Source organism: Apium graveolens, chromosome 4, assembly GCF_009905375.1.
Source record: "Apium graveolens cultivar Ventura chromosome 4, ASM990537v1, whole genome shotgun sequence".
Taxonomy (NCBI): Eukaryota; Viridiplantae; Streptophyta; class Magnoliopsida; order Apiales; family Apiaceae; genus Apium; species Apium graveolens.
The window spans coordinates 153,625,675-153,642,063 of record NC_133650.1 but is presented as its reverse complement, the minus strand read 5'-3'; the positions used below and the strand labels follow the sequence as shown (position 1 = coordinate 153,642,063).

General features: G+C 36.3%; 1 non-coding gene across 1 annotated transcript; it reads left to right on the top strand.

The window, feature by feature from the left end:
• Positions 1 to 5,824: 5,824 nt before the first annotated feature.
• On the top strand, positions 5,825 to 5,931 carry LOC141723113 (small nucleolar RNA R71). The gene has a single exon (XR_012576105.1). It is a non-coding gene; the product is annotated as a small nucleolar RNA R71 (small nucleolar RNA).
• The last annotated feature ends 10,458 nt before the right edge of the window (positions 5,932 to 16,389 follow it).

Sequence of the window (16,389 nt, the reverse complement as noted above, 5' to 3'; positions counted from 1 at the left end):
GGATCAGTTTTTACAAATAAACGTACCGTTTTATATCCGGAATGATCCAACGGGATACTAATTTACCGTAAATATAAATAGCCTTTTACCGTATTTATTTCGTATCAAAATCATTTGCAGACAGATAATTATTTAATTTTATAGAGAAAAATCATATATTCATAAACCTTTCTGAGAATCAAACCAAAGGTGTTAGTGAAATCCGTTTGGAAAGTTGGAGTAACCAATTTGAAGGTCTCAAGGAGTACTATCAGATTCCAGGACCTGTTTTACTGCAGAATCAAAGGTTGATTTTATATAAATTTAATTATTTTCAAATTATTTTTATGAAAAATTTGAAATTTTGTTCGGATGATTGTTTGTATGATTTGATGATTGCATGTGGTAGAGCTTGTTTTCCTGATGATTTTGATATATTATACGTCTGATTTGGAGTTCAATAACAAGCTCAAAAGTAGGTTTAATTTTCGAATTTCAAAATTAGGGTTTATAGCCCGTATGAAAGTTTTCAATTCAAATTTGGGGGTTTTTGATTCAAGGGTTATTAGCTGTTAATTTATAGTGGGTTGTGTTTCTTATGAAATTTGCAATCGATTCGTATATAGCTCGTTAACAGAGGATTAATGGATCGAAGGGAGTTGTGTTTTGAAAGTTTTCGATGTTCGCCGAAAACCGGCGATGTTCTTGGCCAATTTCCGGCCAGAACAGAGATGATTATTGAGTTTTGATTGCATGAATAAGTTGATGGTAACCTATAGATTTAATCTAGACAGTTTGGTGGCCTGAGGTGGCCGGAATCGTGTTCTCCGGCCACACTCCGGCGAGTCGACGGCTGGGCTGGCAAAATTGCAAACAGGCCCCTGTAGTTTTGTAGATGATGAAGTTTAGTCCCTGTAGTTTGTAAAGTTTTCAAAAATAGGATTCCTGTTTATAAAATGTTTAAAAATCATATTTCCTATTTATTATAAAAATTCATTTTTAATTTCTGAAAATTCTAAAAATTAGTATTTTAATTCCGAAAATTATTTTTAATTCAAAAATAAATCTGAATTAGTTAGTTAATTAATTTCAGTTGATTTTTAATTGATTAATTGGTCAATTAATTCAAATATTAATTGATTAATTGATTTATTTAATTATTAATTGATTTTAATTAATTATTTAATTAGATTTTATTATTTAAAAATGATTTAAAAATTCCGAAAAATAGTTTCGAGCTTTAAAATATTATTCTAAATTATTTTCAAGGCTTGATAATTATTACAAAATTGTTTCGGAGCCAGAATTGGCCAACCGAACCCTGTTTATTAACCCGAAATTGATCCAACGACCCGTATTAATTCTGAAAAATACTTTAAAAATCATTTTAAATACCCGAAAGCATATTTATGACCCGAGACTTCTTTATAAATGATATGTCATTGATTACGTGATGAATTATGTGTTATACGTGACTTGTTGATTGACTATCGGTCTATATATTCGGTGTTTACTTGGTTATTGCATAACTTTCAATCCGTTAATCGTATTTGGGTGAAACGAAGGGTTTACTTGGTGATCACATATTCGGTGTTTACTAGGTGATCACATATTGCATAACTTTCAATCCGTTAATCGTATGTGTTGAATAGAATCCTATGAGTTGATGATTGATAGATGCTTATAATATGTGAGCAGAAGAGGCAAGACGTAGGAAAGGGAAACAGGTAGTTGAGGAGTAAAATGATTGTGATTGGAAGCGAGTGCAGGATAGTAAGCTAATACCAGGCAAGTGTTCTGAACTTTCTCGAGATATTGTAGTACTTGATAGTCTTGTTGACATTGCAAGTGCTTTGAAGCACAGAAACCTAAACCCTGATTTCAGTTATTGTTCTTGAGCCATGAACCATATTCTTTCTAAGCCATTGATTATTGTATACCCAAACACAAACCACAAATCTACGATACTACTCCACAGATACATACAAACTAGATACCAGACACTGAACTGAATTATTATATACTCAACCCATGGTATCTTATGCTTTGAAAGACCAAATTCTTGAAACCCTGAAACATTGATTCCTTTGTTATCCAATTCTTTCATTACCCAACATCCAAGCCTTGAAAGTACCTTGTTGATTCACACAAGGGTTGAAACCCTTTCATTGTTAAACACTCACTGTTGTTAATTATTCTGATTATTGTTTATTATTGTTTAATTTTGTTATTATGTTAGAATTGGATTGTTTTTATAAAATTGTTGACCAAATTCGTGGTCAGACCATATAATGGTCAAGTTAGGCCAATGTGTGCCTTGGATCCAGTAGTTAGAGCAATGTTGTGTGCTTTGCTCGGGGTTAGTGCATGACTGATCAGCAGCCTAACCTTGGTTTTAAAATAAAAATATAGTATCCAATTCTAAATCATAATCCATTATTCACTTGATATCATAACCATATTCACTTGATGATCATTATTCTCAGTTTTGTCATTGTGACTTGCTGAGCTAGTTAGCTCATTTGTGCGATGTTGTTTATACTCTTTCCAGTTAAGAAGAAACCAGTTGGTAGCAAGGATCCCCAGTCCAGTGCGAGAGCTAGGGATTAAGGCTGTTGAAGCTGAGCCAGTAGACTTCTTTTGGAATAATGTAAATATGTAAAAGTTTGTAATATGTTTAATACTCAGTTTCAGTTTGAATGGTTGGGATTTAATCGGTATGTAATATATTAGTGTGTTTGGCTTGTGTGCATACTTTAACCTGTTGTGATCCGTGGTAGTTGGTAAGTAGGGTCATTGCATATTATTATTATCTTTAGTATTGTTATAAGTAGGTTATAAATAAGGTGTGTGTGTGGACCCCAAACTTCTGACCCGGTTTGGACGGCGCCACAGCTACCATAGTAGACCACATGAAATACGTTGTTCTTCCTCTGCCCAAGAACTGCTCCAATTCAATAGTCACTTGCGTCGCATATCATCTTAAAAGGTTCATTCCAATCAGGTGCAATTATGATAGGTGCCGTGATTAAACTCTTCTTCAACGTCTCAAAAGCTGCAAGGCACTCATCATTAAACTTGAAAGGAACATCTTTCTCTAGCAAACCGCATAACGGCTTCGAAATATTAGAAAAGTCTTTGATGAAACATCTATAGAAACCCGCAAGGCCAAGAAAACTGTGAATTTCCTTAACATAAATAGGTGGGGGAAGATTCTCAATGACCCCCACCTTGGCTTTGTCCACCTCAGGACCCTTACTAGAAACCTTGTGCCTGAGAATAATGCCCTGTCATACCATAAAGTGACATTTCTCCCAATTGAGAACCAGATTGGTCTCAACATACCTCTTGAGAACGTTTCCAAGATTTTTCAAGCATTCATCAAAAGAATCGCCAAATACAGAGAAGTCGTCCATGAACACCTCCACATTCCGGCCAATCATATCAAAAAAGATGGTCATCATACATCTCTGAAATATGGCTGGTGCACCACACGGACCAAAAGAAACTGGTCTGAAGGCGAAAGTACCAAATGGACAAGTGAAAGTAGTCTTCTCCTAATCTTCTGGAGCGATACAAATCTGATTATAACCCGAATAGCCATCCAGAAGATAGTAGTACCCATGACCAGCCAATTTATCAAGCATCTGGTCAATGAAGGGAAAAGGGAAGTGATCCTTCCTAGTGGCCATCTACCCTAGTGGGTAGATGGGATAAATGATCCCTGCATCTACCCACTTCAGAATTTCCTTCTTTACTACTTCCTTCATGATTGGATTAAGTCTTCTTTGCTGCTCGACTATAGGTTTGCTACCTTTTTCTAGCAGAATTTATGCATGTAGTAGGAAGGGCTGATTCTCTTGATATCTGCTATAGTCCATCCAATTGCCGATTTGAACTCTCTCAGAATTCTCAAAAGCCTTTCCTCATCGCTACCTGAAAGGTCAGATGCAATAATAACAGGCAGAGTAGATGCATCACCTAAAAAAGCATAACTCAAATATTCAGGTAAAGGCTTAAGCTCAAGAGTAGGAGCTTCATCAATAGAAGGCTTGAGGCATTTAAGAGCTTTCCTCAATTCTTCCATTCCAAGAGATTCAAAAGGCATATCAATCTTCCTCTTCTAGGGAGACGCATTCAAATATTGCAATTGCTCATCTCCTTCGTCATCTTCACTGTCTGAATTCCTTAATAAGGCCTTTTCTAAGGCATTAGACTTTTGATCAAGTTCCGAAGTCACCACAGAATTGACCAACTCTTCCATTGAGCATTCCTCATTTTCTGTAGGAAATTTCATAGCATTAAACACATTAAAACTTACATCATGATCCAACACTCGCATTATGAGCTCACCCTTCTGCACATCTATCAAGGTTCAGCCAGTCGCCAAGACGGGTCTTCCCAAGATTATGGGAATCTTCTTATCCTCCTCGAAATCAAGAATAACGAAAGCAGCAGGGAAGATGAGTTTATCGACCTTGACCAAGACATCCTCCATAATACCACACGGATATGTAATAGAATGGTCGACCAATTGCAAAGTCATATAAGTTTGTTTTGGATCAGGTAAGTCTAACTGCTTGAAGATTGATAAAGGCATCAGATTGATGCTAGCTCCCAAGTCATATAAGCATTTGTCAAAAGACACTTTTCCAATAGTACACGGAATAGTGAAGCATCCTGGATCTTCAAGCTTCAGAGGCAACTTCCGTTGTAATACAACACTGCATTCCTCTGTGAGAGCGACTGTCTCTAAATCATCTAGCTTCACTTTCTGAGAGAGAATACCCTTCATAAACTTTGGATAACTAGGCATCTGCTCAAGAGCCTCAGCGAAAGGTATGTTGATATGAAGTTTCTTGAACACCTCCAGAAACTTCTCAAATTGCTTGTCCAGCTTTTTCTTCTGCAGCCGCTTAGGAAAAGGCGGTGGAGGATAGATCTATTTAACCCCTATATTACCCTCAGGAGGAGTGTGCTCAACAGTAGTCTTCCTTGGTTCTACTTCTACTTCCTGCTGCTCTACTTCTTTCTCAGCCCCGGCTTCTTTTGTCAACGCTTGAGTTTGTTCGGGATTCACAACCTTTCCAGACCTCAAGGTGATTTCCTTTACCTGCTCCTTAGCTTCCCTCTTTCCTGGCACTTCAGTTTCACTAGGTAGTATACCAGGCTGATGATTTAGTAAGGCATTGGCAATTTTCCCAATTTGATTTTCCAAGGTCTTGATAGAAACAGCTTGACTCTTGCACATAAGCTTTAACTCCTCTAATTCAGATTTTTCATTAGCTTGTTGCAGCTGAAGTTGTTGTCTTGGTGCATATTACGGTTGCTGAAAACCAGGGGGTTGTACTGCTTAGCTTGATAATGCAAATAAGGCTGTTGAACCGCATTGTGAGCGTTGCTCCAACTGAAATTAGGATGATTGCGATTGTTGGGATGATAAGTGGCTGGCACAGATTGCTGCGAACGCTGAAAGTTGCTCACGAACTGAGCTGATTCACTAGAAATTGCTCACTGATCAGTCTCACGGGCACCAACACAAAGCTCACAGACACTAGCGATTTGATTAACTCCATAATTAGCCAAAGTGTCCACCTTCATCGTCAAAGCCTTAAGTTATGCAGCTATAGTAGTTTCTGCATCCAATTCCAGAATTTCGGCTCCTTTTCACTGAGTAAGTCTCTGGGAAGGATTTCGGTATTCATTAGCAGCTATCAGTTCAATCAATTTATACGCTTCATCGTAGCTTTTAGCCCACAAGGCTCCTTCTGATACTGCATCAAGCATGGGTCTAGAAGTAGCACCCAATCCATTATAGAAAGAGTTAATAATCATCCAATCAGGCATGCCATGGTGTGGGCACTTCCTTAGCATCTCCTTATATCGATCCCAAGCCTCACACAGAGATTCTCGCGTTTGCTGAGCAAACTGAGTAAGAGCATTCCTGATTGCAGCAGTCTTCGCCATAAGGAAGAATTTAGTGAGAAACCTTTGAGCAAGATCTTCTTAAGTGGTGATAGACCCTGTTGGTAGAGAATATAACCAGCACTTAGCTTTGTTCCTCAGAGAGAATAGGAAGAGTCGTAGCTTGATAGCATCTTCAGTCACATCATTGAACTTGAAGGTGTCGCGAATCTCGATGAGATCCCTGATGTGCATGTTGGGGTGTTCAGTAGGTGAACCCCCAAACTGAACTGAGTTTTGTATCATCTGAATTGTGCTTGACTTGATCTCAAAAGTGTTATCCTTGATGGATGGCCTAATAATGCTTGACTGAATGTCATTGATTTTAGGCTGAGAATAGTCCATCAAAGCCTTAGGATTTTCTGCTTGATCTCCCATCACTACTAAAACTGGTTCATCAACTTTCTCTTCTTCTTCTACCTTCTTTTCTTCTTCAAAAACTTCCTTTCGCACCACCACAACTTCTTCCTCGGCTTTATCCAGTGTTCTCTTACGAGTACGCAAAAGCGTATGCATACACCCTCGCTAGAGTACATGAAATAAGTCAAGAAAACAAATAAGTAACAATGTCCGAGTCAAAGAACTTTAACGACCACTGATGGAAAACACATAAACTAAAAATTAACACTGCAGTCCCCGGCAGCAGTGCCAAAAACTTGTTAGTCGCTAAACACGCGCTAAATTACACGCAAGTATACACGTTCACAAGTAGTATAAGATATAAATCAAATTCGTTCCCACAAAGGCTGGCTTGGCTAACTAATTAATTTATGCACTTAAGCAACAATGTATGGTTATTATTCAATGCTAAGACGATAACAATTTGAGGTTGTTTATAACTAAAGATTAAACTAACAATTATAACTAAGGGAATAAGAATGAGTGAATTAATATATATGACAAACATGTGATTCTAACTTCATTCAATAGCCTTTTCGTTCTTAACCTTAGCATGTAATGGTGATGACACTAATCAGATAACACGAAACTGATAAACGCCAACTTTCGTTGCACGAATACCATACTACTAGACATCCATAAAAGAGATAGAAGCTGAATAGACACCAATTATATTGAGACCCTATATGTCTATAGAATTTGACAACATAACGGTTTATGTAACGACCGAGAAATTTCGCTTGTATTATATCTTAATAAAGATAATTTGTGTGTATTATTATCTGATTAAGTGTGTTGAGTCATAAAACCCTAATTGTTATGTGCTATGTGTTGGCTGTTTTAATCGGAATGTATTTCAGATATTTATTGTGTGTTTTATTATAAGTTATAGGTTTTATATCAAAATCCGTACAGTTCAAACAGTATTTTAAAATCCATATTTCAAACAAAATCATTGGCCCTATTTTTTCAAGAACGGCCTATACCACATCGATATTTTGAACATCTAGACCTTTTACAAATTTACCTCTTTCGTGAAAAACGACTTTTCCTGACCCCTTCGAGTGTCAAAAGCCCCACAAAAATCACATTTATATGTTTATATGATCATGAAATTATCAAACATCATTTTTCTTTGCATTTTTATATTATTCATAATTTTTGGGAATTTTTAGCATATATATTGTATTTATGGGGCCAAATAATTTTATTAGATATGTAATTGGACCCTTAATTTTATTTAGGGGTATTATTTTGGTAAATATAAATAGCTGAATTACTATTAATTATTAGTTAATTAATTATTAAAAATCAGAAAAATCAAGAAATTCATGTGTTGGTGAAGAACAAGCAGAGAATTAAACCTTCGATTTGAAAGTGATTATGTTGCTCAAATCTTTCATGTGAGTAACCAAACTGATCCTCTTGATCTCTTCTATTTATTCCTGTAATCGATTTCATGTTTCAGTGCTTAGATTTTTAATTCATAATTTTAGGGTTCTTCACTGATTTTTAGGGCTTTTTGATTATGGGGTTTTGTGATGAAATTGTTCATTTGAGTAGCTTCATATAGTTGTTTATAATCGATTTGCACTAGTTATAACATCAAATGATAGCTTGAAGTGTTAGTTCGATTGTTAGGGTTTATGTGTTTATATGCTTTAATCGTTTTTATATTTTAAAGAATCTGAGGTTAATTTTTTGTTAGGAGTTTGATTGTGAATGCTTTAAGCTTAATTTTAAGCTGTAGATTGTAATTTTTCATGTACGAAATAGTAAGTTTGGATTTTGGTCGGAGTTTTGCTTGGTTTGATCGGAGAAATCATTAGAGGAGTTATCAGAATTAGAGATTGATGCCATTAAATTCCTGATGAAATTCTGAGTGAAATCGATGTAAGAATCGATTCAAACGATTCGTGTTTTAGCCAAATCGACGTCGCCGGATTTCGCAACGAAGCTCGCCGGCAGTTGCTCCGTTTCTGGCTGGAGAAGACGACCCATGCGGTGAGGATGGAATAGGACAGTGGGGTTGTGTTGCTGGAAGGCTGGGGAATGGAAACCCTCAGTTAATTTCATTATTTCGTGACTGTATTAGCCGGATTAGTTCGCCGGAAAACCCACCGGCAAAGACGCCGGTGGGGCTGTTCTTGAAGACCCGTTAACCCGAATATTGACCAGATTTCCTAATTTCAAGGCCCAATTTCAATTCACCAAAACCCAATTTAAGTTTCTGAAACCTATTTCTGTAATTTCAATTAATTACTTTTATTTTTATAAATCACAAAATTAGTTGTAAATTCTAAAAATCAATTAAAAATCTGATTTAAAATCTGAATTATTTTAAAATTAATTTCTAAATTATTTTATTAATTTGGAAATTTGAAATTAATTATTTATTTAATTATTTAACTATTTATCTAATTATTTATTTAATTATCTATTATTTAATAATTAAGTAATTAATAATTAAGATTATATAATAAGATTGAATCATTTCAGTAATGATTCGATAATTAATCGAATAATGCGAGTAACTCGTAGTTGTTTGGGTTATGTTTCGATAATTTGAGAATAGTTGTTTGAACATCGATTCGTTTATTTATGCGATCAAAGTTGTAATGATTATTTGTATCGGATAATTAATTTAAGTAAGCGGTTTAATCAAATAATTCGTAATAAATTGTAATTAATTCTAAAATTAGAGAATAATTATTTTAAAATATATTTATTATTAATTAATTATTTAAAAATATAATTAAGGTTTAATTAATTAAGATTAATTATTTATAATTGATTTATAATTAATTAAATCTTGTTTATTGCGTAACAATTCAACCGTTAATCCAATTTGAGTGAAACGAAGACCCTTAGACTTAGAAAAATGACATGATTCCATTTAAAATAATTATAGATCATAATTTCTTTATTAAGCTAGTCGGGTTATGATAATTAATTGTTTAAAGGCCCTATTAGGGGTAAGAACGAGTCTAATAAATCCCGGAAAATTAGGAATCGAACCAGATAGTGTTAGTTAATGTGAGTACAAGTCTAGTATCGAATCTAAAAATAATTATAAGGCTGAAAATTAATTATGTGCCTTATGTGCTATGTGCTTTACGTGATTATATGAACCTTATGTGTTATATAATAATATGCGAGTCGGATAGAATCGTATGGGTAGACGATTAGGGCTACGTGGTATCACCCTAAGATTGTGTATGAAGTAAGTCATCTAAACGAATATCTTTCCATAATAGATTCGGTGCCAACAAGGTGAATCACACAAGAGACAGAAGGCAGTGAATCATACGAGGTGAAGTACGCACCAGGCAAGTTTTTCCCCTATTCTAATTTCAGAATAGTGAATTACATCCAACTTTCCATATCAATTACACCTTGATCATTCTTGTTCATATATACTGATATACAATTATTGATCCTTGTTCCTATTTCATTTCAATTCTTGATTTCTCCTAATTCATTGAATCATCTATTCATATTCTAATACATATACCCTTACTTATATATACTCTGATATATCCTAATGTTGGGATACTAAGTTATGGACTGGATGGTTACGATACGGGCCGTGTATGAACCGGACCCTTTATTATTAGACCATATTTGCCTGGGTACCCCTTATGTTGGTTGGGTCTATACAGTTGGGTATAGATCTGCACTGTATCCTGACTGATCAGTGTTAGTCGCTAACACGCGCTAAAATTCACGCAAGTATACGCGTTCACAAGTAGTATAAGATATAAATAAGATTCGTTCCTATAGAGACTGGTTTAGGTTAAGTTCAATTTATGCACCTATGCAACAATGTATGGTTATCATCCAAAGCTAAGACAAATAACAAGTTGAGATTGTTTATAACTATAATTAAACTAACAATTATAACTAAGAGAACAAGAATGATTGAATTAATATATATGACAAACATGGGATTCTAACTTCATTACTACTTCATTCAAAGTCATTGTTCTAAACCTTAGCATGTGATGTTGATGACAACTAATCTGATAACATAAAACTAGTAAACGCCAAATTTCGTTGTACGAATACCCTACTACCAGACATCCACAAAAGAGATAGAAGCTGAATAGACACCAATTATGTTGAGACCCTATATGTCTATAGAATTTGACGACATAAAGGTTTAATGAATAAGTTATCTATCGTGATCACATAGGGCAAGTAAGATGGTTAAAATTACCTACGAATCATGCTTAAAAAATACATGAACCTATACTAGCATGGCAAGTTCTAAACCTTTATATTCACTTTCGCTTCAATAGAGATTAACACACTATCTTATATGTTAGCTACGCACATAAGAAGAATAAGCACAACCAATACTAGGATATCCTACAATCACCACACACCAAGATATTGAAATAAATTAACTATAGAAATCCATAAGTAAATCCGTAAGAACCCCACGATAATGATTAGCTCATAATCGAACTCATCATCACCATGGGTTCCAATGAAAGCATGATATAAAACAATATAAGAGTACTAGGGTTCAAGAATAAATCGAAAACAATCATCCAAGTATCAACTATATTAAAGAAAACAAAAGTTTTCTTCTCTTTAGACTTCTCGTGCTCTCTAGGTCTTCTTATTGCTCTCTCAGGCCTCCTAGTTGTTAAAAACATCTTTTTATGGGTATATATAGGCTCCAGGATGACCAGGACTCTCAAAATCTTCAATTTCGAATAAAATCAGGATTTTGGGCCAGAAGCCGGGTGCGGGCGTGCGCTGCCTTCAGACGCGGCCGCGCTGAAATAGTGTTTTCAGCGGTGCGGGCGTGCTAGGTCTGGTGCGGCCGCGCCGACCTTCTGGAAATATTTTGACATTTCTTCTTTTGGCCATATCTTGAGTTCTGCTCGTCAGAATTAGGCGATTCAACTGCCCACGCGAAGCTAACGAGATTCTCTACAACTTGATAATGGTATAGGCTTCCAATTCTGATCTTTTTTCAGCATAAATTTTTGAAAAGCTTCTTTCTTCCTTTAACTGATGCCTGAAATATAATAACAGAAAAACACATAAAAAATACCAACAACTTGAGTCCAAAACACCAACTTAAGCTTGTAATGAAGTGTTCCAAGTAGATATAAAATCCACTTATCACACCCCCAAACTTGAATTGATGCTTGTCCTCAAGCATAAACAGACTTAAAACTACAACACAAACCTAATGCATGAATGCAACTACGTGAATGCAACTAAATGAGAATACAATCGATCCCCTTAGAATAACCATAACCAAATGAATAGGCCAAAGCCTCTAAGAATGCAATGATTTTTAATAGAGTTCGAATAAATCCCACAAACCAGAAATGTGCGTGTCTAGACACTTAACAGACATACTCTCGATACCAGATCAATAACCATAACTTATCTGTCATCAAAGCAATCACAAGTTTATAACTAGAATAGACGTTAAACGTATAATGACTCATAACACCTCCTTTTTACTAGAGTTATACAAGGATTCATGCTATTATTGAACATATAATAAAGATGCTTATTTGACCGTGCAATGAACGAGGTCCCAAAAGATTTATGCAATAATACCCATGTAGCGAGCGTTAGGTTAGCGGATCCTAGACTATAAAAGCCTTAGGTCACTAGGCATAAAGTCCCCTAGAACTTAATAACTAGAGTATTTAAGAGCTCACTCTTGATCAATTATGCATAAACACATACTTTTTTTTCTTTTCTTTTTTTTCTTTTTCTTTTTCAATAATTTCTGAATGAGTGCGTTTTGTTCCATCTCATTCAATCCTAGACTACTCATAAAAATATGAGCCGGCTACTAGCCATTGGATGCCTAGCCTTATTCACAACTAGCAATAAAATCCTGTTTTTCTCCATTTAAAAATCAGTGTTTTTAAGTCATTACGAGAATATCACAAATTCTAAATATAACCAAGTGATTAAATCTCAACAACAAACAAGTATGATCATGATCTAGATCAAAAGCAACCCTATAAGACTTTGTTAAAATATTTGTTTCTGGCATGCAAATCAATTCATTAGGACTTAAATATCCCTCTATTCGTCATCACTACAATCACATCAACATCAACTTATCAATCAGAAATAGCTCAACCTAAGGGATCATGTTATATGCATGCAAATGCAACTATATGGACTCACACAATAACACAAACAAATATATCCTATATGAACAATCATGCAAAAATATGAATGAAATACAACTATATGCAACATGAATCTATATGAACTATATGGACACACACAAACTAATCCTTACATTATCACCCTCAAACTTAAAATTTTTAATGTCCTCATTAAAGGTAATAATAAGGATTTCTGGCATACCTAGTCGTCGGAAAGATCACCCTCTTCGGGTGGAGGATCAGGTGTCCAATCAACCTCGACACCAGTGGCTCGGAAAATAGTGCCTAAAGCCTGTGTCAAATTTGCAATAAAATGACGGTTAGTGTCATGCATGGCCTCCATACGCCTAGTCAATCGCCTGTACTACTCATCACCAACACCAGTCCTATCAATTACCTGTTGCACATGAGAAAAACCCTCTGTAGGCACGGGAAGATCCATCCAACCACTCTCTACATCACCAAAAATATACCTCAACCCCTTATCATGGGGTGCACCTAAGAATGAATAACTCAAGTGATCTGGCAGATGATTGAGCTCAAGTGTGGGAGCTTCTTCAATAGATGGTTCAAAATGCTCCTAAGAAATTTTCAGCTCTGCTAACCCAAGATTATCAAATGACATATCCAACTTCCTCTTCCACGAAGGTACATTCAAAACCTGTATTTGCCCTGCTCCTTCTTCATCTTCAATAACTGATTCCTCTATTAAGGATCTCTCTAAGGTATCTGACTTTGGCAATTGTTCAAGCTCCGAATTCACGATAGAGTCGACCCGCTCTACTTTAAGGCACTGCTCTTTAGTTGTGGGTAACTTTATTGCCTTTAACATATTAAAAGTGACCTTCTGATCATGAACCTTCATCGTAAGCTCTCATTTTTGCATATCGATCATAGTTCGGCTTGTAGCCAAGAATGGTCTTCCCAAGATAATGTGAATCTTCTTATCTTCCTCAAAGTCTAGAATGACAAAGTCAGCAGGAAAGATAAGTTTGTCCACCTTGACCAACACATCCTCCATAATGCCTCGTGGATATGCGATGGAACGATGAGCTAGTTGCAGTGACATGTATGTTGGCTTCAAATCAGGTAGACCAAGCTTCTTGGAGATAGACAAGGGCATCAGATTGATGCTAGCTCCCAACTCACACAAACACTTATCGAATGACAAGTTTCTGATGGTGCAAGGAATAGTGAAGCTTCCAGGATCTTTAAGCTTTCGAGGCAACTTCTGTTGCAGCACAACACTGCATTCCTCCGTAAGAGCAACGATCTCTAAGTCATCGAGCTTCACTTTCCGAGAGAGAATACCTTTCATAAACCTCACATATCTAGGCATCTGTTCAAGAGTTTCAGCGAAAGGTATGTTGATGTGAAGTTTCTTGTACACCTCCATAAACTTAGCAAATTGCTTATCCAACTTCTACTTCTGCAGCCTCTTAGGAAAAGGAGGTGGAGGATAGACCAGTTTCTCCCCTGTATTACCCTCAGGAGTAGTGGGGTTCACATGTTCTTCAACTTCCTTCTTGCCTGGATCTTCTCTATCACTAGAAAGTGTTCCTGGTAATCGATTCAATAAGGCATTAGCAATTTGCCCTATTTGGTCCACCAAAGTCTTGATAGAAATAGCCTGGCTTTGACATATAAGAGCCTGGTTTTTGCACATAAGCCTCAACTCCTCTAATTCATATTTTTCATTCGAAGATTGACCTGAATCATGAGTTTGTTGTTGAACTTGGAGTTGTTGTCTTGGTGCAAATTGTTGCTAAAAAACAGGAAGATTGAAATAAATTAACTATAGAAATCCATAAATAAATCCGCTAGAACCCCACGATAACGATTAGTTCATAATAGAACTCATCATCACCATGGGTTCCAATAAAAGCATGATATAAAACAATATAAGAGTACTAGGGTTCAAGAACAAATCGAAAACAAGCATTCAGGTATCAACTATATTAAAAAAATTAAAGTATTCTTCTCTGTAGCCTTCTCGTGCTGTCTAGGTCTTCTTATTGCTCTCTCATGCCTCATTGTTGTTAAAAACGTCTTTTTATGGGTATATATAGGCTCCAGGATGACCAGGACTCTCAAAATTTTCAATTTTAACTAAAATCAGGATTCTGGTCCAGTACCCGTGCGCGGGCGCGCTGACTTCGGATGCGGCCGTGCTGAAATAGTATTTTCAGCGGCGCGGGCGCGCTGAGTCTGGCGCGGCGGCGCCGAACCTCTGCAAAAATTCTGACATTTCTTCTTTTGGCCATATCTTGAGTTATGCTCGTCAGAATTAGACGATTCAACTGCCCACGCGAAGCTAACGAGATTCTCTACAACTTGAGAATTTCCTAGGCTTCCAATTCTGATCATTTTTCAGCATAATTCTTTGAAAAGCTTATTTCTTCCTTTAACTGATGCCTGAAATGCAATAACATAAAAACACATCAAAAATACCAACAACTTGAGTCCAAAAACCAAATAAAGCTTGTAATAAAGCGCTCAAAGTAGATATAAAATCCACTTATCAATCAACAGGTTATAGTACATATGTTGGTTCTTGTTTCCAATCTCGTTCATTTGGCACTCGCCAGGAATGACATTTATTATTCTTTACATAAGCAGATGGTTTTTCAAACCAGAAGATTACCAGTTCATTTATTCTTCTCTCTTTACACTATATATTTATATATTGTTATAGGCTTGTTGAGCAATTTTGGCTCAACCCCTTTTTATTGTTGTTGACCTTGTTTTTCAGGTAAGGTTGAGAATGAAACCCGTTAGAACCCAAATAGTCAAGAAGCGGGTCAAACAGCGGGACCCTCTAATTCCAAGGGTGTTTGTCCCTATCCCAGAAGAGAGTTTTGAGTTGCCAGAGTAGGTATAGCAAGATAAGTGATAGTTATAGTTGAATAAAAGAAGTTTAATTTAAAATATGAATAGAATAATGTTTTGTAAGAAAGAGAGTTCTTAAGACAAGTTATTTAGATTGGTTTATAATAAAGTTGGTTTGTCGTTCTTGTCTTTAATCCTTAACCTTGAAAAGATCCTGAGTGGTAGTAGTTCGGGGTAATTATTTATTTAGATCATGCTTGTACAGGTTTAGTTAGTAGTTAGTGTTAATAATGCCCCAAATCTATACACCGGATTTGGAGGGTGTTATAGTTGGCATCAAAGCTTAGGTTTTGGCCCTTGAAAACAAGAATATTAGAGTTAAGATAAGATAGGAAGATCACATAAGATAGGAAGATCACATAAGATAGGAATAATGATATTAGGGTTGTTAATTTCTTAGATTAGAAGTTTGTAAGTTCTACGAATGTGATTTGATTTTCTTATGTTATGGTTATTGTGTCAGATGGCGTCTTCATCATCGTCTTCCGAGCAGACAGCCTCAGGACCAGCGGTACCCCCAGGATCAGTTCAGGTGTTTCCACCATTACCACCACCTCCACCCTTTCCACAGGGACCAATACTAGATCAGCTACCAGCACTAGAGGTACCTGATTTCATTGATTACTTTCCTTACTTTGAGCTAGAGATACCTGAGCTCCCTCCATTAGAGTTTCTAGCATTTGATATTCCTGATATAGACGATTTGCCTCTGTGGGAGGATTTGGATCCGCAGGTCTCAGTAGAGCAGACTCAGATTCCACAGCCGCAGCCACAGCTAGAGCTCCAGATGTTCGCACCACCAGATCAGCCTGTACTATTTCCAACACCATTAGCTATCTATGCCCCTATGCCTGGGGTATATTAGTTCCCTCAGCATGAGTTTATTAACGAGATTGTCGACCATCCAGTGTCATTGCCTACCCGAGGTTCTCGGACAGATCTTCGCGAGCCCCGTATGGTACCTTATCAGCACTATCAGAGTGAGAGAGAGGAGATGCAG